General features: G+C 37.7%; 1 long non-coding RNA gene across 1 annotated transcript; it reads right to left on the bottom strand.

Moving 5' to 3' along the window:
• Nucleotides 1–18,916: 18,916 nt before the first annotated feature.
• LOC121830497 (uncharacterized) lies at nt 18,917–22,953 on the bottom strand. Its single transcript, XR_006073716.2, has 3 exons — nt 22,840–22,953; nt 20,535–20,585; nt 18,917–19,255 (listed from the first exon to the last, which is right to left on the bottom strand). It is a non-coding gene; the product is annotated as an uncharacterized LOC121830497 (long non-coding RNA).
• Nucleotides 22,954–24,870: the final 1,917 nt, after the last annotated feature.

Genomic DNA, 24,870 nt, shown 5'->3' with positions numbered 1-24,870 from the left:
CTTGATATATACCAATGGCTATGTTTATTTCTGGGACATAAGCTGGATACAAAAATCCCAGTGTTAAGTGTAATTGAAAAGTTGATTAACTTCAAAGATGTCCTTTATTTGTTTTCAAAATATAGATATTTGTAGAAAACAGACTGTATTGGAAGTTTCAAGCCATATTTTGATTTCTTGTGGGCAATGCTATATTCCAAGAGAGGAACAATTCAGTGAACAGAAAGTACATATAAATTCCCAAAAACCTGTGTCTAAATCTTCAGAGTGCGATTTTTCTCATAGCCTCAAACTAGTTAAGAGAATAAGTAAGTAAAATCAAATTCTCAACAGTAAATGAACAAATAAATTGCACTGTACTCCTAACATAGGATGTTAGAAAACAATGTTAATGGTTGTGACTTGGTTTAGTGGCTGTCCAGCCTGAAAACTCAAGGTCCATTCCACGATGGAAGGAGAGAATCAACTGCTCTAACTTGTCCTTTGACTACCATATGTGCACCATGGCACATATGCACCAACACACACACACACACACACACACACACACACACACACACACACACACGCACAATGAGTAAATAAAATAAATAAATGAGATGTTAAAATAATGCTAGCACATATACTATTAGCAATATTTGCACTGGCAATATAAAATGAGCAAACGAACGTAGACTGACAAAACCTCATCGGTGGTGACAGGATCTAGAGGGCTGTTCCTGGGAGGAAGAACAGGAGGAACACACAGGAACCCACCGTGATCTTCCTTTTTCTGAATAGTAGATATGTAGATGTTTTCACTCCGAAGAGTTTTCAGTAATGTGGGATGTGTCTTATACTTTGAAAGACACTTACAATAAATTAATATGGAGCTAAGATGATTATAGTTGCATAGATAACATTGTTTTCTCTGCAAGCATGAGGGCATGAGTTCAGATGCCCAGTATCCATTTAAAATCCTGGCATAGCTGACTTGCCTATAGTCCCAACATTTGCATAGACATGCAGATTCCAAGAGCTTGACTGCCTGTCAGCCTAGCCCAAAGGACAGGCTTCCAGTTTAAAGAGAGACCCTGTCTTAAGGCCACAAAGCAGAGATCAATAGAATATATCTGACTCACTGCTGTGTTCTCTGCATGCATTCACAGAAGGATAGTCATCCATGTTCTCGTGTGCATGCACCACACATGCACACATGCATATGCACACATGCATACACACACACACACACACACACACACACACAAATGAGTGGATACAGAAGTCATTTATATATGTCTATATTTGCCACTTGTCTGTAACCAGTTGTATCTAACACTAACATATATGTCATAAAAGAGCAATTATCAGTATTCTATAATGAAGAGAAAATGAAATAAATGCTGAAGGGGAGTCAGAAGTTACTTCAGAAGGGAATTGCTAGCATAGAGGATTGTTGGAGTGAACAGAGGGATGAAAGAGCAAGAAATGAGTCTGCACTGCTATAGGTTCATATCTGAGAACAGCAAAGGCAGTGTGCTTGGGCAGTTAGTAAGTGAGTGCTCATAACATTTGCAGAAAATAATACTTGGCTGGAGCTTCCCCCTAAAGACAATTAGCTAAGTTACTACACAGTTAGAAGGAAAACATAAGCTTTTCTCATTAATCATACTAATTATCTTACTGGGAACGTCTGGATTTTAGCATTTTGATTTGGATGTTACGGAAACACAGTGGGAAAAAGGTTTGTTTACATAATCACTAGCTTGGTGGAACTGTGGGAGGGGATGAACAGAGCAAAATGACCACAGACTCACAAACAACATATTGTGAAGAGTGAATTAAATTAATGCATTTACTTAGCTTCTGCTTGTACTTTTTAAGTAAAAGAGTTCAGGAATATTTTTGGATTGTAGTTTTAAGAAAATACAAGACTAAAAAGAAAACCGTATGTGCCCAAATCTAAGGCGACCTCCCTACCACAGACTAAATCTCTGCCTTCAACCACTGAAACTGTACCCGCCTTGGAGGATCTAATTTCACTTTCAGCAGCATTCCACCAAGAATGAGAAGAAAAACCTAGTCCACTAAATGTGGACTTCATCAGTCAGCCAGCAACATGACCACACCAAACGCCAGCCTGTCATTACTTCTTTAGGATAGAAAGCAGATCAGGCAGAAAACAAGTCTGCACTTCTTCAAGAACAGCAAGTATTCTGAGGCCAGCATAGCCCCCCCAGAAGCATTCTGTCTCCCTGTAAAATGGTATAATTGATATCACAACTGCAGACAACTCAGCAGTCTTCAAAGTAATTTGGAAAATATGAATGGAGAGAAAAGATGTAGAGTCAAAAAAGAATATATATATATATATATATATATATATATATATATATATATATGATATTTTAAAAAACATCTTCAAACTTAATTCTTAACTCATGTGGCTATGACAAATAAGAGACCACATGTAGACAAAATTCTAAACGGTCCTTATTAATTAAGAAACACAGAGCCACGGTCTGGGAGGGGGGAATGGACCTGCCTGGACTGAGTCTACCAGGTCAACCCCGGTCCTCGGGGGAGACCTTGATCTGGAGGAGGTGGGAATGGGGGGTGGGCTGGGGGGAGGGGTGAGCGAGAGGGGGAGAACAGGGGATTCTGTGGCTATTATGTTGAACTGAATGGTGTTGTAAAATAATAATAATAATAATAATAATAATAATAATAAAAACCAAAAAAAAAAAAAAAAAGAAACACAGAGCCAAATATAGAGTTAAAAGCCCAAGAGGTCAGAGCACTAGTGAAGAGCCAAGACTACCTTTAGCTTACCACTCACTGCTGTCCTTCCCCTGAGAGAGAGACCTTCTTCCTGTGTCCTGTCTTTTTATTGCCTTTCTGTTCTGCCTTCTCATTGGCTCTAAACCCAACCACATGACTTCCTCGTCACTGCCTGTCTATACAGACCTCCAGGTCTCTATGGTTGGTACTGGGATTAAAGACTCAATTTGGATCACCACACTTGGCTTGTCCTTGACCACACAGAGACTCTGTGTGCCATGTGACCGGATTAAGGGCACCACCTGACTTCTGTTCCTGGCTCACTAATGACCTCTGATCTGCAGGCAAACTTTATTTATTAACATACAAATAAAATCACATGTCAGTACAATTAAAATATCATCACAATGACAGATGAGAGATAAAGAGAAGAGCAGGGTGACAATGTGTGCAGGAGACAGTTATATCACCAGCAAGCCATACCTCAGGTGTAGGTCCCACTCCCTTCTCAGACCTCTCAGCTCTCACAATTTATACAAACCTGCACATGTCTCCTGGATTCCTCAAAATGTCTTTCACTCTCTGGAGATCCTTGTAAGACTCCCCAGAGAGACATAGTAGAGGGTAAAATCGTGCTTCATCAGCCCACTGTGGGCAGTCAGGTCAAACAAATACGTTTTAGTATTGTCTCTAGTGGTAACTTAAGAACACCCAAGGAGGGATGCACTCAAGTAAAGGAACATGAACAAAGGTGGCAGTGAAAGGAATTTACTGCACACATATTAGGTGAACATTTCCAAAACCCTTACCGTATTTGTATTATAAGAACTTTACTTTTTAGATTTTCAAGTAAAAGTCCAGAATCACTGTCTTTTGCATTAACCAAAGTAAAACTCAGGCTGTTTGAAATGAATCATTCAATAATGTCACAAGGGCCAGCTTAAAGACCACCAGGCTTTCCTTCAATGTTTTCTAGTAAGTGCTCATAATAACCTTTTCACATGAAAAGCAGAGAATTTAGGCACAAAATCTTCATGGTAGTATGATAATGCTCCTGTTGGAATGCCTCATTCCCATGGCATACTGTACTCAGTTTGGTTAAAACAACAACAAATAACTTAAAAATCCAAGTGTGTAGAAGCTGAGGGAGTGGAAGAGAAACACTCAATTTTGGGGAGACTAAGAGGTAGGTTGAGAGAACTACATTACCTCCGCTCCAAACAGCTAAAACAGTGTACAGGGGAACAAGTTCCACAAACACATGAGGATGGCTGGGTCCTGCTTTGCCTCTCACACAGTGGCTCTGTGACCTTAGGCAAGTTCCTCTCCTTCTCCATCTTTAGTGTCCTCTGATTGAAGAAGGTCGGTAATAATATCTGGTCCTGGGATTGGTTCAAGAATGTCATTAGATAATACCTCGGAAAGCACTCTGTGAGCCTTCAACAGTTCTGCAAATACAAAGGATAAAAGACTGGAAAGCTGCCTCTGCGTGGCTCCTTCTCAGCTATGCCCAGACATTAACATTTCAGTGGTGAAAAAGGAGTGCTAATATTTCTCATTGGCACTTTACTACTGCAGACAAAGTAATCTAAGATGAAATAATGTATTTTTCCTTGAGACTCAATAAAGAGAGTTTCATTTTAATTGGAAACTTTGTGGCACATCAACGTGTCTATTTTTCCTGAAATGACCTTTGTGGGAAGCAAACAGCATGGCTTAGCAATGGAAAAATCTGATGGTTGACAATCCTGTTTTGATGTTGCGTTTACCTTTCACTGTGCCCTTGAACTAATTATTTTTCTTCTAATCATCTCAGTACTATATATGTGCATGTATGAATGCATTGTGTATATTTGTGTGTACACACTTCTCAGTGTATGCGAAGAATTAGCTTCAGCTTAAAGAATAAAGAAGCCACATTGCTTCTTATGACTGTGAAGATACAGTTTAATACTTGCTTTTCATCTTCCCAACAACAATTAATGCTAGTCACTATCCATCTATCTCTCACTAAGCAATGAGGGCAAAAATTAGTATGGGAGAGAACTTAGGAAAGCTGTACATAAATGCAAAGTGGTATTATTACCAGACATAAAACTACAGCAGCATATAGAGGGGGAGAAGAACATTTAACAGAAAGGCTAAAGATTCATGTTTATGGTGCTCTTACTCCATGTATGCCTATAGGTGCACACCCATTTGACAGTGTGTGTGTGTGTGTGTGTGTGTGTGTGTGTGTGTGTGTGTGTGTAGTTTTGCCTACATAAGCAATTGGTTAGGCATATGTATGGTACTGAATAATAGGAAAATGAGATGAATGTAATTTGAAGAAGCAACTTGTGTAATAAATCAGCACCACTACTCCGCAGTCAGTTGTAGCTGGAATATTTTCCCATGTCCCACCCACTCCTCAGCCTCTTAGACCCAAGTAAACATACAAAGGTTTATATCAATTACAAATTGCATGGGCATGGCCTATGTCTCAATTTTCTTGCTAGCTAGCTCTTATAACTAAACTCAGCCCATTTCTATTAATCTGTATGCCGCCAAGTGTTTCATGGCTTTACTTGTGTGCCATTACAAGCTGCTCCCTGGACAGAGGGATGGCATCTCCTCTATTCTGCCTTTTGTCTTCCTGTCCCTCTCCTAGATTTTCTGCCTGCCTCTAAGCTGCCTTGCCATAGGCCAAACAGGTTTATTTATCAAGCAATCAGAGCTACACATATTCACAGCATACAGAAAGATATCCCACAGAACTTCCCCTTTTCTTTCTAATCAAAAAGGAAGGTTTTAATTTTAACATAGTAAAATTCATATAATAGAACAGTTACCAAGCAAGAATAACAATGCCTAGTCTATTTGTATTTTGCAAAATTAAAGAAAATATTCTATCATCTACTCTATATTTGTGAGTTTAAAGTTTCATATCTAATTTATCTTTTATCATAACCAAGGAAAATTATAATTATAACTATTTAGTCTTCAACTACATCAAAGACCCCAGAAGGAGATGTTACCTAAGTAAACAGGTAATGCATTGTAAGCAACTTCCAAAAATTCTGGAAATGACAGAGACAGCTGCCTACCTGTACAGTCATTCAAATTTCCTCTGCAATGTTGGGGCATCCATCTTCAGTCAATAGGCGTAGAGATTTTTAGTTGCTTCTTCCCGTGTCCTGTAGAATATTTGCCATTCTCCTCTATGAGTAGGACCCTGAAGAACCATTTCACCTTGCAAAGTTCAGTGGTCACCTTGCTATGGGTCCTGCATGTGCAGTTTATATAACATATTATCAGCAGACTAAGCAAGAACATTTTCTTGCACAAATGGCTATTTTTGCCAAGAAGAAGATAAACTCCATATGGAGTGTCTTTGATGCTCATCTTCCTCTTTGAAGTAAATTGGTGCTGTCAGTAGTAGACATGTCTCATTGTCCAGAAAGTCTAAGTTTTTAAAACATTTTAAATACCATATTCTGTAGGTCTTTGAGGTGTTTGAAGATTACCTACCTAACTGAAATATATCTATGTATATCTAGAAAGCTTAACTAACATGACTATAAGTTTGATTATCATGGATGACTAATTATTAATCTGTATTTCTTAATTATATATTACAATTTCAAATGAGCTGTACAAACATACCTTAAATAAGCATAGAAATACACATAGAGTATAACAAAATTAACTTTAAATTTGCGTCAACAAACTAAAACCATAGAATTGGAAACCATTTTAAGCAACATCTTTAAAGGTAGATTCAATAATCTACCCCTTCATCCTATCATATCTATATCAATCAGTCAGCTGTATGAGCCCAAACACTTGACGGAAATGGCTGATAGAGCTTCCGCATTGCTCCACAAACTCAGATGCATTCTCACGAAGGCAAGGATTCCTCAGACCCTAATAAGTAGTAGCTTATATCACAGGAATGTTCAAGAATGCCTTTTACCAACTTAAGAGATTATGTAAACATGTTTGCAGTAATGAAACAAAATTAACTAAATTAATATCGCAACACACGCAATAATGTAAATAAAAGGGTATTATCTTTTCTTAACCCTCTAAATACTATTCATGCCTACAATAATGTTTGTTAAAAACAAAAGTAATTGTTTATTTACCCTTACATAGCTAGAATGCATACCAAATCACATATTTCAGCACTCACATGGTTAAAAGAATTATTTAGAGAGGGCTTTATAAACTTCAAATTCTGTGATGCTTTCTATGTGGATTAGCATACCAAGCAAAATACAAAAGGTACTTAATGCCCAGATATATGAAAATCAGGAGCTTAACTTCTAATATCCTCTCTCCAATCAGGTATGGATTTACTAAACATTTCATTTCTGTCATCTTTCCTAACTAAAACTCACAACTAAATCCACTAGCCTAAAACACTGTTGAGTTATATACTGGTACAATTTTTAGAATTTATTTTCAGCCTACATAGCATAATGAGATAAACTCCGGGGGTATGCAAAAGCTGGAAACCACTTAGAATCAGCTAACAGGGTGCATATAAATCAAACAGTCTGAATTATAAATATGGAATGATGATTTCAGAAAAAAATCAGAAATGATTGAATCTCTCACTGACCTAAATGGATATGAATTAAAACTTTTCCCTCACAGCGGGAAGATAACTACTAATATTTACCTAAGTTCAAATGCTGGATTTGTGGTAAGAACTTCTGTACGTTGTTCATTTACTTCCAACAACAAAACCCCCAAAATCAATCTTTCCTTTATGTTTAAGCCAGCTGATAGGAATTGAGATGATGTACCTGAGAGGCCCCCAAAGCACCCCACTAATAAACAGCAGAGGCAAGATTCAACTCTGAGTCTCTTTCTAGCCCAACTTCCCCATCTATTCCTTTAATGATCTCACCACACTGTTCCATTCAAAACATGAAAGGCTTTAAAGGCAATGTAAAGAATCCCAACTACAGGTTCATTCGTTCATTTGACAAAGTATTATTAAACACCTATACTGTCAAGTCTACTGGAAAACCCATTAGTGAAAGAGCCAAATATAGGTCTGGCTCTTGTGAGGTTTACAATTCAAACCTCTAAGCACGGGCTTTCTACAACCACTCCACAATTAAGAATAAATGTCATAGAAATCAACACCCTACATAGTGAGTGCCTATACTCATACTGCTGGCTTGTGACACAGACTAGGAAGTAGACACGCTAAGCCCATTGATGTGAAATGAAATATAGATAATGACAAACTGTACTATCTACCTCAAAGTGATATGTGAGGGAAGACTAATAGATGGCGTAAGAACCACATTCAAGATAGTTGCCTGCGTGCATTCATGGAATATAAGTTAAAACATTATTCTGCTTTTTAAGTCAAGGGCATTTCATTTTTAGTGTATAAAAATAATGAAATGACATGATGACAACATTTCCTACCAGATCAGGAAGTTTTGAGGTCCCTGTTTCTGTCAACATATGGTAACTAATTAGAATCCTTGCTGCAGGAAAGGATAATTTGCCATTTCTACTAGTTGATATCTAGCATCAAGATAACTTCAGGCTTAATAAAGCATAACTTTGGGCTTTTTACCTTCTGGATTTAATTTTGCTAATCAAATGGAATTGCTTCACATGTACTGGACAGTGTAAGTGTGCCATCTGAACAGAAAGAGGTGACAAAAACAGGTGCCCCTTAGACCATGTAATGAAGTGCTGAGAGAGAACCATATCCCAGGGAGCTACCTATCCCTGAGAAACAGGAAACAGGCAAGTGCTGTTTACTGTGGTTAAGTGGCAATGCAGGGGGATGTAGGCATGAAGGGTGCACAGTCTTACAGTACTCCAGACCATCCTGGAGTTGAGACGCTTCTAATCTGCTGCGTGTCTGGTCAAGACACAATTGCCAGGTAAAGGTGCACACTTAATGGTGAGCATGTTTCAAGTGGGGAAGGCCCAATGCTAGCAAGCAGAAGCAGGGAAGAATGGAAATGAGGAACTTGTTTTATGGTGACTGGATAAAGTGCAGAGAAAAAGCTGAGGAAGAATATTTGCAACAGAATATGAGTCTGATCCTTCTTGGGGTATTGATAAAAGAGGAACTCTAGGTGTTTACACTCCAAGGCATTTATAAATAGGCTATGCTGTTGTTGAGATAGTCTCTCATACCTCAGGGTGATCTCTGCAATTCTTTGTAGCTAAGGATGACCTTCAACTTCTGATCCTCCTGTCTCTATGTTCCCAATGCTGAGAGTATAGGTGTGTACCATCCTGCCTGTTTCCTGAGGTGCTGGAGGTCAGATCCGTGGCTTCATGCTTGCCAGGCAAGCCTGCTACCTACTGCACTATATCCTTAGGCACAAGAGTCGTGTGTGTGTGTGTGTGTGTGTGTGTGTGTGTGTGTGTGTGTGTGTGTGTGTGTGTGTGTGCCTGTGTATATGTGTGTGTGTCTATGTGTCTCTGTATGTATGTGTATTATTGTTTATATGGAAGAATGGAGGCATACCTATACCACAGTGTACATATGTAGGTGAGGGGACAATCTTGGGTGTCCATCGTGGTCTTTCATCTTGTTTGACCCAGGGTCTATTGTTTATTGTTGCATATCCTGACCTAGGTGGCCCTTGAACCTCTGGCAATTCTGCTGTCTCTGTTTCTCATCTCAAGATAGGAACAGTGGGATTATATTTGCACAGTGCTACCTCTGGTTTGATGATATGGGTTCTGGGTGTTTAAACTCAGGTCTGCATGCTTATGTGGCAAGCGCTTTACTAACTGGGCAGTGTTCCCAGCCCTTATTTGGAATTTGGTTTAGGCAAGACTGAGAAAAAAAGACACAAGTAGATCTGATCTTGTGAAACATCCTAGTAAGAGCTGGAAAGAGATAGCCAACTGGCTAAAAGTACATTCTGCTTCCAGAGGACGTGAGTTTGGGTCCTAGCATTCATGTAGGAATCTTACAGCCTCCTGTAAGTCCACATAAAGGAGAATCTGATACATCTGGCCTTCATGGGTTCCTGCATACATGTGCACATACCCACACAGCGCATACCCCACATATATATATGCATCTATATATATACATATATAAACACACACACACACACACACACACACACACATATATATATATATATATATATATATATATATATATATATATATATATATATATATAATTTTAAAATAAGGAAACATGCCAGTGGTTTCTGAGTGGCAAGAGTTGGTACGTTAACTCAGGAGACTGGGAAGATGTTGAAATCTCTAACTTAGAGGTTTCATGAAGTTGCTATGACTCAGGACTAAAAATAAATGTGTATCATAAATATGTGCCAGAGTTGAGCTAAGTAGCAATCCCAAAATCTGATCTGGAAATTGAAAAGCTAGGCAAGAACTAGAATGAGAAAGAGGTAGGGGTGACTAAAGCCCCTTCCTGTGGCCCAGGCTCACCAGACTGCCAATTTGATTGTAATATTCTCCACTCTCCCTGCCCCTGCTCCTCAACCTTTCTTACAACCCCCAAGGGCTCCCAATTATTCTTCTTGTTCAGACTGCAGAGAGAAAGTGTGATTGCTGCCCTTGGAGAAAAGGAAAAGCAAGAGCTGTCTGTGGGAAGCTGAAGGCCAACTGGGTACAGCATTTACTTAGTGGGGGGTAGAATTCTTATCTGGGAACTCATTTGTGGGTTTCAGGCCTGTCCTTGTCATCCCACACTGAGCGGAGCACTCTGAGTGTCTCTACTCCACACGGCCCTTCTCCGGAGCATGGATCATTTTGTCTCCCATAGGAAGACGGATTTATTCATTTCAGTGCTATCATAATAATGAACAGCTGGCCACTGCTTCTCAGTGTCTCACTTCTCACATACTTCTGCTTTATCAGCCACAAGTCCCATGGCTAAATACTGCGAAAACCAGAGAAAAATGTGTTATGAAAGCAGCTACTTGGATGAACAAAACATACAGACCCTCTGGATACAAGGGGGAAATCCAGACACTTCATTTTTCTATCCTTTACTGAAATAAATCCTTTTAGAAGCTGGGATGAGTAAAAGCTTCAGATTGAAATAATCTATTTCATATTTTCATTCTTTGAACATTTTTATCTGATCTAATTCATGACTTTAAAAAAAAGTCACCTAGTATTTATTATTTAGGAAGATTAACTATGCAGCCAGAGCACATACAGTAAGTAAGCTGCTCAAATTCATCTAGCCAATAGTAATTGTCCTTACATATAAGAAGGTCTCCTGCTTCTTCTGTTAATTGCTAACTTGCAGACCTGGTCTAAGTGCTCAATTAGCTTAATTGACCACTAGATAAACTAGAGTAGAGTCTGGGGGAATCTTTGTCCAAGTCAATATTCCACATATGTTTTCCCACTACTATCCTTTCTGTTATCTCTATGCTGTGTATTGATATTAAGAACACAATAAAATATGGTAGTGGCAGCAAACATCAACAATAACCAAGGAGACACAGCATCATAATAAGAATAATAACATTTACAGCAACAGTAATGGTAAAGTAATGAAAGCAAAGTGAGTAAGCGTTCTCACTCTCCCCCATTGCCTATGGGAGCTATACTATTTCTAAGGCTTTTTGTGTGTGCTTATGAAAGTTACCTACTCTTTCTGTTTCTCCAGTTCCTTTTAACTCCTTTATAAGTGCTCTTTGTGTGTACAAATGAAAGAGATTATATTAATACCATTTGCACTAATTTATGCACATTATTGAAATAATTTTATATGCTAAGAAATTTTTTGTATGTAGAAAATATTCAATAAATATTATTAACAATAATTATAATTATTGAAGTTATTATTATTACTATTGCTAGAATTATAATTTGTGGCTTACAATGGTTCCCCAGTGAATAAGGTCTATGCTTACTGAACTATTAGGAAACTCACACAGAATTTAGTGCAAGTACATTCAATACAATAGTCCATAAGCCTGATGTATTCTGCTGCTGCTATAACAAATTACCACATATGCTGTACCTTAAACAACACAAATATATGAATGTATGATTCTATAGACCAGCGGCTCTCAACCTGTGGGTAACAATCCTTTGGAGTTGAATGGCCCTTTCCTGGGGTTACATATCAGATATCCTTACATATCAAATATCCATATTATTATTCATAAAAATAATTTTATGGTTGCAGGTAACCATAACATGAAGAATTGTATTAAAGGGTTGCGGCATTAGACAGATTGAGAACCATGGCTATAGACCAAAGAAGGCCCTCATGGTCTCTGGGGTCCAGCAAAAACTTGGCCGAACTCCATTCCACTGTGGATCCTGGGATGAATTTATTTCTTTGCTCACTCATCCATTTCACTGCCACAGTTCAATTTCTCGTGGTTGTCAGCCCAAGGTCTTCAGTCCCTTGTCAATGAACACATGAGAGAGGCTCCTAACTTTTAGAGGCCCCTCTGTTCTTTGCCCGGCCTTCTTTACTTCATTGATGTGAGCAGCTCAAGCTCTCCTCTCACATTGGCTCTCTCTTGGCAGTGCTGTCTACTCTCTCTGACGGAAAATTCTTCTTTCATTTCCCATGCTACAGTTCTGAGAGCAACAGATGGTCTAACACAAGCTTTGTCCATGATAGGTGGTCAAATGTTGTAACATTCCAATGTTCCAGAGATGCAAAGTGAAGGCACAAGCATTATTTTTGTGGCCTATCATTCTGTCTACTGCTGTGTGGCAACTCTTATTTATGCTGGAAACAAAGTATTAAAGTTGCTAGTGGCATAAAAAAAGGAAAAGACAAATGAGTATTACAAGCAAAAGAGGAAAATCAATCAAGCCTTCTCAAAGGCTAATGTAATTTTATACAAAACACAAGGTCAATGGTAAAAGAGAGTGGAGACACGGTAGATCAATTGGTTTGCTTTTAACTGCCTAATTAAGGTGAATTTTTATTTGAGGAACTGCACATATTTAGTATGTAAAACTTGATGCATTTGGATTGTGTAAACACCCAGAATCCCAGTGCCACCATCAAGGTAAAATCAAATTCACAAATCTTCAAATCTTTTTGTGTCCTTTCCATTCGGTTCTATTTTAAACTACTGTGCTTTGTTGGAGTCTGTGCTAGGTAGCATTTGGGACAAACGTCTCTGAGAAGAACTCTGGAAGGAAGAAAGATATATGTTGGTTCAAGGTTTCTGAGGTTTGAGCCCAGGATCTAATTTTGGGCCTGTGGTAAAGCAGAACAAGTTGAATGTCATAGTGGTAGGGGAATGTCACAGTGCCTCATGTTGGGAAAGAAACCTCTGCTATGGCCCTACCCCCAAAACCTTCAAAAATAGTGTCCCTATCTCAGGGCCAAAAATTCAGTACATGAGCCTGTGGAGAAGCTGGCATAATCAAACTGTAACAGTTTGATTTTATGGGTTTCTTTTAGGGTTTTGTTTTTTAGGTTTAGTGGGTGTTTATGTGTGTATGTGTGTGTTTCCTAACCAAACTTGATTTAGTGGTTTAATCATTTGATAAACTGTCAAATTTCTTCCTTAAACTGTAATGTCTAATGCAACAGTTTTAATTAGAAAGCTTTTAGGAGGTGATGAAGACTAGAAAAGTACCCACTTGTGAATAAGATTAATAATCTCATAAAAAAGGGATAGAGGGAGCTAACTAGACCCCATTCTGTCTCTCTGTCTTGTACAATAAGAGGGCACGGTGCTCATTTGTTTTTAGAATATGTATCAGGACATCACTTGAGAATCAGGGACTGGCCTGTCACTCTACACAGTCTGATAATTCAGGAATCATCTTCTCTACTGATTAATGTAAGCACACTAAAACTCATGAGAATATACCCTCTTAAATTTTAAGGTGCATAATGACATAATATTGACTACAGGTACTGTGCTACAAGCAGATATGCAATAAGTAATATTTTGAGAAGAAAGTAAACTACATATTTTTAAGGAGATAAGAAGAAAAAAGTGAGAAAACCTAAACAGTATAAATATTGATTCTACTTTGCTAAGAAAGCTCTTAATTTAGAATTATAGAAAATAATAAATTTCACCAACTAAAATTTTTCTGTGAAACTGTATGGTCAGCAAAATGAAAGGAGAAATAAAGATAAAAAAGGAATATTCATTGAGGTCTTAATACCACAAAATTATTATCTTTTATAAAAATCATTAAGAAGGTGAAATCTTCAATGGGCACATTAACAAAATGCTGTGGGATATCTTTCTTTATGCTGTGAATATGTGTTTCTATGATTGGTTAATAAAGAAGCTTCTCTGGCCTATGGAGAGTCAGGTTATAGCCAGGCAAGAAATCCAAGAGAGAGACAGGAAAGGAGAAAGGCATAGGCAGCAAGACACCAGGAGCAACATGCCAGCAGACCAGTAATACCATGGCCCCATAGCAATACATAGATAAATAGAAACGGGTTGATTTATGATGAAAGAGGTACCTGGCAAGAATTCTTAGCCATAGGCCATACAGTTTGTAAATAATATAAGCCTCTGTGTGTTTACTTGGGTCTGTGTAGCTGTAGGACCACAGGTGAGAGAGATTTGTCTGGACCATGGTGGTGGTGGTGGTGGGGACTTGAGAAACTTCTGGCTACAGCAAAAGACAACAACAGAACATTTATGAAAGAAGATATATTGGTAATCAAAAAACATGGAAATATACTATACTACACAGACATATAGACAAGTACACATTTATACACACACACACACATAAGCACACATACATACATGCACACACTTTCACACACGTGTATACATAAACATAGAGAAAAATCATTTCTTCTCCTGTCAAATTTAAGCAAAAATAAAAATTTACCAAAGGGAGGCCTGTTGATATAAATTCTGAGGGTTTATCTTAACGTAAGAAGGAGAATAATGAACAGTAAACATTTAGAATTCTGTAGAGGCAGGACAAAGACAGTGATATAGGGAAGGATGTAAATTGTGAACTAATCAAAACTAATAAAGAAAGATTGCACACACAAATAAAATCAGTCTGTATGTTTATACTGGATGGCTCACATCACACAATCACTTACTGAATATTTGGACCAAATATATGAATAAATTTTAGAATTTAAAACATAAACATTGGGAAAAAATCTTTGAAGATAGTTTTAAATACAAATTAAGTTGTAGGGGCTTTGGAATGGAATTTGAAAAATATTTGAGAAATGGTATAGACAGTTTTGTGGTTATTGTAGAAAGAGGATTCAAAACCTTTTGGAGGCATTGAATTTATAAGACCAGAACACATAGGAAAGAACAAGCTAGTGTAGAAAACACACAAATGGAAAGCAAACATAAAACTCTATTAATTTCATGAGTGTTACAAAATTTACAAAAATTCTGTCATGTGTAAAGTTAAATTTAGTTTTTACTTTTCTCTTAATGAGTCAGAATTAAGTATTTACATTTAACAAGTAATACTTATGCAACTAATAGGAGCTTAAAATATTAGTAATTGTAGGGGGCCTACCCATTTCTCTGTGGGAAGCCCACTCCCACTTTTTCCCCAGGGTACTCTTGAGGATGGAGGAAGGAGAAATATTTAGATAGAAGGATAGAGAGGAGAGAAACAGAAACACAGGATAGCCTCAGGATGGCCTGGATCATCATCCAGTGGCCCCTTCTGTCTCTTCTAAAGGACGTTTTATAGGAATGCCACAGGGTAGAGCAAAAGACCTCCCCCTAGCACAGCCAAGTGCAGACCCTTTCCAATCACCTGGTAACCGCACACATAGTCAAGCAATTCTCTAATGCAGCCCTGCTGGGTAATGCAAGCTTAGATCTCACAAGGAAACCTTTGTGGGCCTCCACAAGCAGTAATAGGAATAGTGTGGTATTACTCACTCACTTAAGAGTTCATTATTAGAAACAAGGCATGATTACTTTGTATCTGGCAGAAATTTATAATATTGAATTGATAGTAATATTTAACTATAGGAAGAAAATGCAAATTTTTCTCAGAGTTCACACTATGAGTAGTGAATAATTTACTGAGAAATAATTGCAGCCATAAAACACCATTGCCTTCCTAGGCAACATAACATAATATGAATTACATGTGTTGATCAGGAACAGGAAGGTGGTTGTTTCCTGTTGGCATCTGAGAGGGTCTAAAATAGTCAACACCAAACGAAGACACGAGATTGTAAAGTTAACCAAATCCTATAGATATAAAGAACACAAAGAAACACACATTTCCCTTCCTCTTGTGACCAGGAAAGTTTGAGGCTCCTAATTTCAGAGATTAAACAGAAAGACCTAAGCAGCTGATTAGAAAGGCTTTGCACTTACCACATTCTTAGTATTTTTTTTTAACTCTTAATTTTGTACTTAGGGGTTGGGTCCCCTGCTGGATCTGTATTGTGTGAAATTGCTTAGGGAGATCCAATGGTTGAAAAAGCATGTTTGCTCTCAAATCCAAAAGTGTCATCTTTGATTATTTGGAGTTTTTCAAAAAGACATTTATTTGTTAGTAGGCTTTTAAATATGATTTGGAAATTTCATAGGGATCAGCCAATGGAAGTTCTTTGCAGGTAGTCTCAGGACGATTTCCAATTAAAATTTAAAATTTTGCAGGAAAATTGACCTTGAGTCAAATATATATATACATTATAATATATATTGTAATAATGACAAAAGGAGTGCAAATGTGTGTGTGTGTGTATATATATATATATATATATATATATATATATATATATATATATATTTCACCAAAAATCCAAAGGTCTAAAATGATTAATTGATAGTCCACAAAGATACAAAAAATGCAATTTTAGGGCACATGACTAAAATCCCAGCAATCAGGAGATAAAGGCAGCTTCTAGCCAAAGCACAATCTACAGTGTGGGGCCCTGTTCAAAAAGAAAAAAAATCAAAGAAGAAGAAAATATGTTCTAAATCTACATTAAGTCATAAGGAATGGGGAGAGATACAACTGTTTGACAACAGCGTTCATGAGATCCCACTGATTATTGAAAGCCACCAGTTCGAACACCAGGCCTCTGTCCTGTTTGCAGTCATTCACATTAAACCTGCAAAGACTTCAGAAGGGGAATATGTCACATTCTCTGCATATTCCAAAGGGTTAAGTACGGCAAGGAGACAGCACTAATAATAAAACATGCTGTCATGAATTCACACTAATAACTAGAAAACCAATACAAATTGCAGAATTGGAGAGATTAATGAGAATGCAGAGACATACAATAAGCAAATCAGCTCTACTTCATCAAGCAAATGTTCTTTGCTGTACAATCACAGAGATAATTGAAGACTGCACTGGAAGGGAGCCTAACAGTCTAATAAGCACTTGGCTGTGATTCACTTGCCAATCAGAAGCAGACATGACAAGTTTTGAAGCAGATGATGCCTGATTTGAGCAGTGGCCGGATTGTTTATTGATTTCAAATTTGGCTGAGAGAGCTTCAGGGTTTAAACAAATTATTCTGAGGGAGGGACCAATCAACCACCACACATTTAACGTATGTTTTTATCATGTCTCCAGTTCATCCTGCTGCTTTCTCTGTAATCAAAATATCACTTTCATTTTTATGACAAAAGGAGTGCAAATCAAAGCAATGGAAATGCTGGAATTTCCCACACAGGAAGCAGGTTGCTAGCATTTCTAAGAATGGAAACTTACTAGTTACATGCACTTGACCTCAGTCATCTGGACACTTAGGTATGTGTAGGCCACTTGAAGATAAGGATAATTGTGGCCACTCTGTAAGGTCTCTTGTTTTTTCTTGTGTGTGTGTGCGCGTGTGTGCATGAGTGTGTGTGTGTGTGTGTGTGTGTGTGTGTGTGTGTGTGTGTGTGTGTGTGTGATGAGTAACTGAGACATTCTGGAGTCACTCAATACTGAATTAAGAGTAGACACGCAGGACAAATGACACCACCATGCGAAAGTTTTCAGATGGATGCCAACTTTACATTTTGATTCAGGAGGGAGAAAAAGGATCATTCATGGCGATGAGGAGCAGAAGAAGCTGAGATGAGGAGGTAATAGTGTGAGTTCTATACCGCTGCCACCTTGAGCTCTGCAAACAATGCTGCAGGCAGAAACTAAGGCATCATCTTGACAAGGGACAGGACAGGCAAGCAGCCATGATTCATGGCTCAAAGGACATAACATTAGGAAGACTAAAACTCAACCCATTTCTTCTAATATGGAGCAGTAGCTTCCAGCAGAGTATAAATATGGCAAGAATAATCAGAACCATGAGTCATGGCAGTTGTGCCTGGCAGAGAGCTAAAAATCTCGGAAGCCCAGGCTGTAGTGGCATTCTCAGGTATTGCTATTGATAGACTGATGAACAGAACAAGCCTAAGAAGATGCTAAGGCCAGAATATCACATGCACATTTTCATCACTGTTATTTCCTCAGTACATAGCATCTACACTGCTTTAGATATTATAAGAATTTGAACTTTCAAAAAGGAGTGAACATATACCAATTCCCCTCTCCCAGTCATCCTATAGTTAACTCAACCCAATGGCCCTATCACCCACCTGGGCAGGAAAACACCCCTCAGGGGAAGTGTTAGTTTTCAGCTAGGTTTAAAAGTAATAGGAAGCCTGCCCATATGTAAGTGATGCAATTGTCTCTTTGGCCACTGCCAACTCTTACCCCTTGACAGTACTTCCTTTTGGTCTGTAATAAACTCCACCTCTCTTTTAAAATAAAATAAAAAGGGAAAGGTAAATAATATAGAGGAAATTTCTTGAGTATATTAAAGACACAGAGGCATTTAGAGTGCTCAGCATCATGGAAGGGCTGGATGAGGAGGAGAGAAGGCAGCACAAATCGCTGATGAAACAATGAAGAAAAGAGTTCATTGTGTTTCCTGTCTATTGTTACAGTACCTCAGGCCGAGCTTGATGAACACCAGAACTTTGATTACGTTATACTCCAACTGTGATAATTCATATTTCTTGTCAACTGGAAAAGATCTAGATTCATGTTGAAGACAAATGATGAAATATGTTCAGGAAGGATTTTTTTTTTTTGATCAGGTAAATAGAGGTGAGAAGTTCTCTAAATGTTGCCACCATGCTACAGGCTGGGGTCTGGGATTGAGTAAAAAGAACAAAGTCAACTGAGAGCTGAGTGTAAACCTTTGTGTCTTTCCGCTTATTCTCTGGAGATTCAAAGGGACCAACTCCATTAGGTTCCGGTAGCTATGTCTGCCCTGCCATGAGAGACTAAACTTCCATACTATGAACTAGAATAATCCCTTTGTTCCCAAGTCTTGTTGCAAGGTTTTGATTTGCTTTGTTTTGTTCTGTTTTCTTTTGTTTTGCAACAATAAGACAAATACCTGATATTACCACCAAATAACAAACTTCTGGAGAACAAATACGCTTTTCAGATGCTCTGTCTTCACCACACTGCCAAGCACTTCGCTGGGCACATATGTCCTGGTTAATCATTTCTCCTTCGTAGTGCACAGGCTAGCGGATCTGGTCAATAATTATAGAGGGTCCTTTAGAACAAATTGACAAACAAGACATAAATAAATCACCAAGAACAGATGGCATTCAACCAAATGTTTTCAAACAGCCAGAGGACACTGGAACTGCTGGCTAAAATGTTTAATCTTTCATTAGAATTGGACACTGCACCAAAACATTGGCACATTGCCATCTCATTTAAAAGAAAAAAGATTTGCAAAGTGACCTTGCCATTGATTTGATGCTTCAGAAGTTAAAAAAAATTAGCAAGTTATATATTGTACATATGTATAATAAAAAAGCCATTTTATGATGCTTTCTAGAATGATAAAAAAAGGCCCAAGAAGTAGAGTTAACTTAACAAAATGATGTATGCAAAGAGCATGAGACAAGAGAGAAACCACTGGGGGCAATTTATGTCAACTTTTTGTAAGTACTGGGAATGTTCCGGGGCAACAAATTCACCAGATGAAAGAAAATGCTCACTCACTCATGAAGAGAAAGCCGACCTCAGCAGGGGAAGTGCAGCTGGAACTACTTTGCCTGTGTACATGGCAATGCTGAAGGTTCTTGAAGTATGGAGAATATCAGTCACAGTTAATGTGTTTATAAGTGATCATGAAGAACTTCAAAAATGAAGCCACTTTCACCCATAAGAGATGGGAGAGAAAGGGGAATCTAATTAGGAGGCATGGTGAGCATAAGACACTCAGTACATTTTGGCATGGAGAAATGACCTCAGCTAAGGTAAGGAATACACATTAGGAGTGGAATCTAGGCCACACCAGGTGCATCCTTACTTTCTGTAGAAGCACATTTTAATCAAGAAAGGTAAGCATCTGCATAATCCCTACAGATTATCATGTACCCTGTGAGTCCTGTCTTTCAGTAATGAAGCTCTTGTTTGAAGCAAAAACTATGATTTCCAAATGGAAATAAACAGACTAAATAGTTGTCCTCATGTGGCATTTTCTCTACTTGAATATACAGGACAATGATTTTGTAAGCTCCCCGATTTTTACCAATACTATTGAATGTAAAATATTTATTTTAAAAAGAGGATTTGGGAAGAAATAGGGCAGAGAGTTATGTCACAACATGATTACATATCTCAGCACCAAAGAACACAGAAAGCTCTCAATTCTGTTCTTGTATTTCTTTCAATAATGGCATGCATATATTCAATTTTGGTTTGGGGGTGTTTTTTATCATGTTATAAAAAATAGGTACTTCAAAAATGGGGGCTAGAAAGGAAGTCAGAATCAGGTAGTTCAGCTTCACTGTGACTTATTAGTAAGAATAAACATGTACCTGTGGCTCAGTGACTCGGGGTCTTTAAACTTCTCATCTCTCTTGTTATAGCTAGAAAAAAGCAAATCAAATTCAGTAACCTTGAAGGAGCACACAGTTCTCTACTGAAGTGCCTTGAAGAGCTGGTGGAGTAGGAAGAGCACATCACACAAGAGACTCCAAATGTCTCAATCAGTTGTATTTACCCATCTAACTGGTCAAATCCCCCTCTGCAGGACATTTGATGGTTTTTCTTTTTCTTTATTTCTAAAATGTATTCAATATATTTTGATCGTATTATTTTCCCTCACCAACTCCCAAATTCTCTATGCCTGTCTATCCACCCAATTTTATGATCTCTCTCTCTCCCCACGCTCTCTCTCAACATAATTCTTTTAGAAAATTCAAGGAAAAGAAAACTAACAAAATAAAAAAATACCAAAACAAAATAAAATGTCCACAAAAAGCCATGGAGTATGTTCTGTGTTGGCCAACTACTCCTGGACACAGAGCCTGCTTTGGAGTGTGGTTGTTAAATTTAGTGATTCTCCACTGAAGAAAACTGATTTCCCTTTTCCCAGGAAATATCGACTACAACCGCTTCTTGTTTAAAGGTAGGACTTTATGTCTACTCTTTCTTCTCAGTGTTGGGATTTTAGCTGAACTTAATTTTTACAGGTCTTGTGTATTCTGTCAGAATCTCCATGATTTCATATGTTTATTGATCCTGGTATGGCTGAGACATGCTCTTTTCTTGGAGTGGTCCACCACCTCTAGCTCTTAGAAGCTTTCCAGCTCCTCTTCTGCAGAGATCCCTATGCCTGAGCTTTGAGGGATGGCATTTGATAGAGATCCCATTTAGGGTTAATGGCTAAAAAGACCCTTATTCTGTGAACATCGTCTCATTGTGATCTCTTTGTTAATTACCATCTACTACAGGAAGAAACTTCTCTGGTAAAAGTTGAGTGATGCTCAACTTATATGGATACAGTAACATCATTAGGAGTCATTTTTATTGCTGTGTTTCTTAGCAGAATAATAACAATAACCTTCCCCCTGTTCCTAAGACACAGCCAGTCTTGGGCTCTTGGTAACATCATGAGTGTGAGGTAGGGGGGAAATAAAGAGATAAAGGGGGGAAATAGGATAGCTTTACATGGAGAGGAAGGTAGGAGGGCAGGGTAAAGAAGGAAGTATGGGGAAGGACAACTAACACTAAAAGCATTTTGAAAAGTTATATGTAAATCTACTACTAGCAAACCTTCTTAAAATGTATATGCATAGTGTAGTAAATTAAATGGAGTTACCACAGAGAAGAGGAGATAATGTCCCAACTAGAATTTTATGTCACCAAGTAAAAGCTCCAGTGCCAGGAATGGGTTGCATCCTTTTAAGTCAATGGTCAAAGGGCTTTCATAAATTCCCACAAACATTGCAGGCTACTGACAAGGCTATTGATTATTCTCTGTAACCTTATTTTAAGAATCTATTGTTGAAGATACCATATAGTTTTATCAAAAGACATGAAGACATCGAGATAATGCCCAGCTAGAAGCTTTACCTCAATTTAATAGCATTCATGGTGCTGGGTACTTTGTATGTTACCAGAAAAGAAAAGCAAACAACAGTATTACCCAGCCACAAACTCTGTGACCATCAATGACCTACCTTCCCCATATTCCCTTCTTTATCCTGTCCTTCTATCTGCCTCCCCATGTAAAGCTACCCTATTTTCCCCTTTATCTCTTAATTTCCCCCATACTGCACACTGCTGATGTGACCAAGAACCTGAGACTGGATGTGTCATGGTTATATTATACTGGTATAATAGGGATGTAAATGGTATGGGAGTAACTAACCACATTTTGGTTAGTCGTAAGTTTCACTTCATTCTATGAGTTGCTGATTTTTAACTCTGTAAATCAGTCTTTTTTTGTGACCACTTCTTGCCCCCTGGTAAAGTCTTTTTTTTTTCTCACAATTTTGGCATCATTTCTCATATATTTCAGTCATAACTATTCTTTGCTCTCTTGAATCATTTTTCCTAGGAAGAAAGATAGAAGAGATCTATCTCAAACTTGAGATAACTCCCACCATTGAAGCAGTGCAGACAAGTCCAGAAGGTAGACAGAGAAACATGAGCTATCAGCTCTCAGAAGAGAGCCACGTATTACTTTTCTTCTTCGCTGTTTGTCATTGTCACATATATTTTCCCAAAGCATTTTATGTAAATATATTTTAAAAACTATAGCATCAAAATGTCCTGCTTCACATCCCAATGTCCTTAATGCACACTGCATTCTAGCCAACTACTTTAAATTATTACCTCTGAGCATAAGTTCCATTTTTATGGGTCCTGCCAAGTCACAGTCATTGCAACCACTAGATCCTCATTTATTTATTCATTCATCCTTTGAACAGATACATACTGAGGGGCTATGATTGCCGTAGATCTAAAAAGAGGAGTTGAAACTAAGGAAGATATTAATCTAACAGAACATTTTTTACATTAAACTTGGGGACAATAAAAAAAAGTAAAAGGCATAATTTATGGTACCTAGCACAGAATGCAAAATATGGGACATTTAAAGATCACTGTCCTAGAAAAATGGTGTTTTTTTTTTATTCTTACCCATCCCTAATTAATTAAAATTACTTATTGAGTTTTCACTGGAATAAGCAATCTACTAGAAAGTATGAAAGGTTGCAAAGATCAATTATACACAAGCCTTGTCATTTAGCATCCCATAACTATAACAAAATTCCAAGATCATCAAAATGTAAAGAATAAGGGCACATTTTTGCTGACAGTTACAGAGACTTCCATCCATGCTTGGTGGTCTCACTGCTTTAGGCCTGTATGAAATGGCACATCAGGACAGGAAAGCCTATAGAAGGAAGCATTCATCTCATGGTTAGGGATCAGCAAAGCAAGAGGACACATTGGAGGTTCAGTCTCCACCATGGTCAAGTCCACAGTGATCTAACCATTTCTACTAAGCCCCACATCTCAAAGGTTCTTACCACCTCTCTTAATATAGAATAGATAGCATCTTCATGGAGCCTTCAGGATTTCACATAACAAAAGAGAATGACATGAAAGAAATGTGTCTACAGTCCAAAGGCATAAAGTCCAAAGGCATAATACTGTAAGTAAAGAACAAATGCACTAGGTTTAAAGTGAGATGATACAGAAACCATTTCCATCAGTGTGGATAAAAAAATTGTTCACAAGATTAACTGGGTATTTATGCTACTTTATTATATATATATATATATATATATATATATATATACATATAAATATATGTGGGATATATATTGATATATCAATATATGTGCATATATATACACCAGAAAAATTACTAAAAAGATTTGAAATGTCAGAAAGCAAATAAGTTGGAAATGACTCAAAAATTAAGGGTGAATAGGGTCATACAGACAACCTGAGTTTGGTCACCAGTATCTATATCAGGGGATTCTCAACTACCTGTAACTCCAGGTTCTGAGTATCCAGTACCCTTACTATGATATCCTTAGTAAACATGAATAGCTTCTGCAGTGAAGTTAAGCATTATGATTCAAACAACATCTGTGCATGCAAAACTATCCATTCCCATAGGGAAAAAATGAAATACCAGAGTAGAAAATCTCCAAATTCTAATATAAAAAGCTGATTATCACAATTAAAATTTTCACACCATTCTAAACATGAGTGATATTTAAGATTGAATATTTTAATTATCTAATTTTAAATATTCTTCCCAGAGTGAGGTGTCAGGAGTTATAATGTGTGGATTAAGAGACCATGAACCATGTGGCATAGAATAGACAGAAGTTGAACTAAGATATGTATCCCCCATATGTGTGTGTGTGTGTGTGTGTGTGTGTGTGTGTGTGTGTGTGTGTGTTTATGAGGAGATATATATATCTCCTCATCCACATTTCCTATGAATGTTACCTTCATTGGAAATTGTGGGGGCCCAGCTGGGAGATGGGCTCCCACATTTTACAACAGGGTACTCTTGAGGAGTGAGGGATAAGAGATATTATATAGAAAGATAGAGGGAAGAGAAATAGATCTACACTCTGAAAACTAGTTTTATTGAAGTCAAAACAACCCATTTCTATTCTTGACCCATACTGAGGTCTTAGTGTTTTGTTTAATGGACTCTTATTAATAACAAAATAACATTTTTTTGCAAATCCTGTGTATCACTTATTTAAAAAATATTTAATTTTATCTACAGCAACCCTAACATATATTATTCTTACAAGCAATTTCTTGGTTGCAAGAAAAATTCTTTCAAGTGAGTTTATGTAGAAAACAAAAATCTTAGAAGGACATAATCAGTGG

Source organism: Peromyscus maniculatus, chromosome 6 (assembly GCF_049852395.1).
Source record: "Peromyscus maniculatus bairdii isolate BWxNUB_F1_BW_parent chromosome 6, HU_Pman_BW_mat_3.1, whole genome shotgun sequence".
Classification (NCBI taxonomy): domain Eukaryota; kingdom Metazoa; phylum Chordata; class Mammalia; order Rodentia; family Cricetidae; genus Peromyscus; species Peromyscus maniculatus.
The sequence above is the reverse complement of the archived record's forward strand: the minus strand, read 5'-3'. Positions and strand labels throughout refer to the sequence as shown.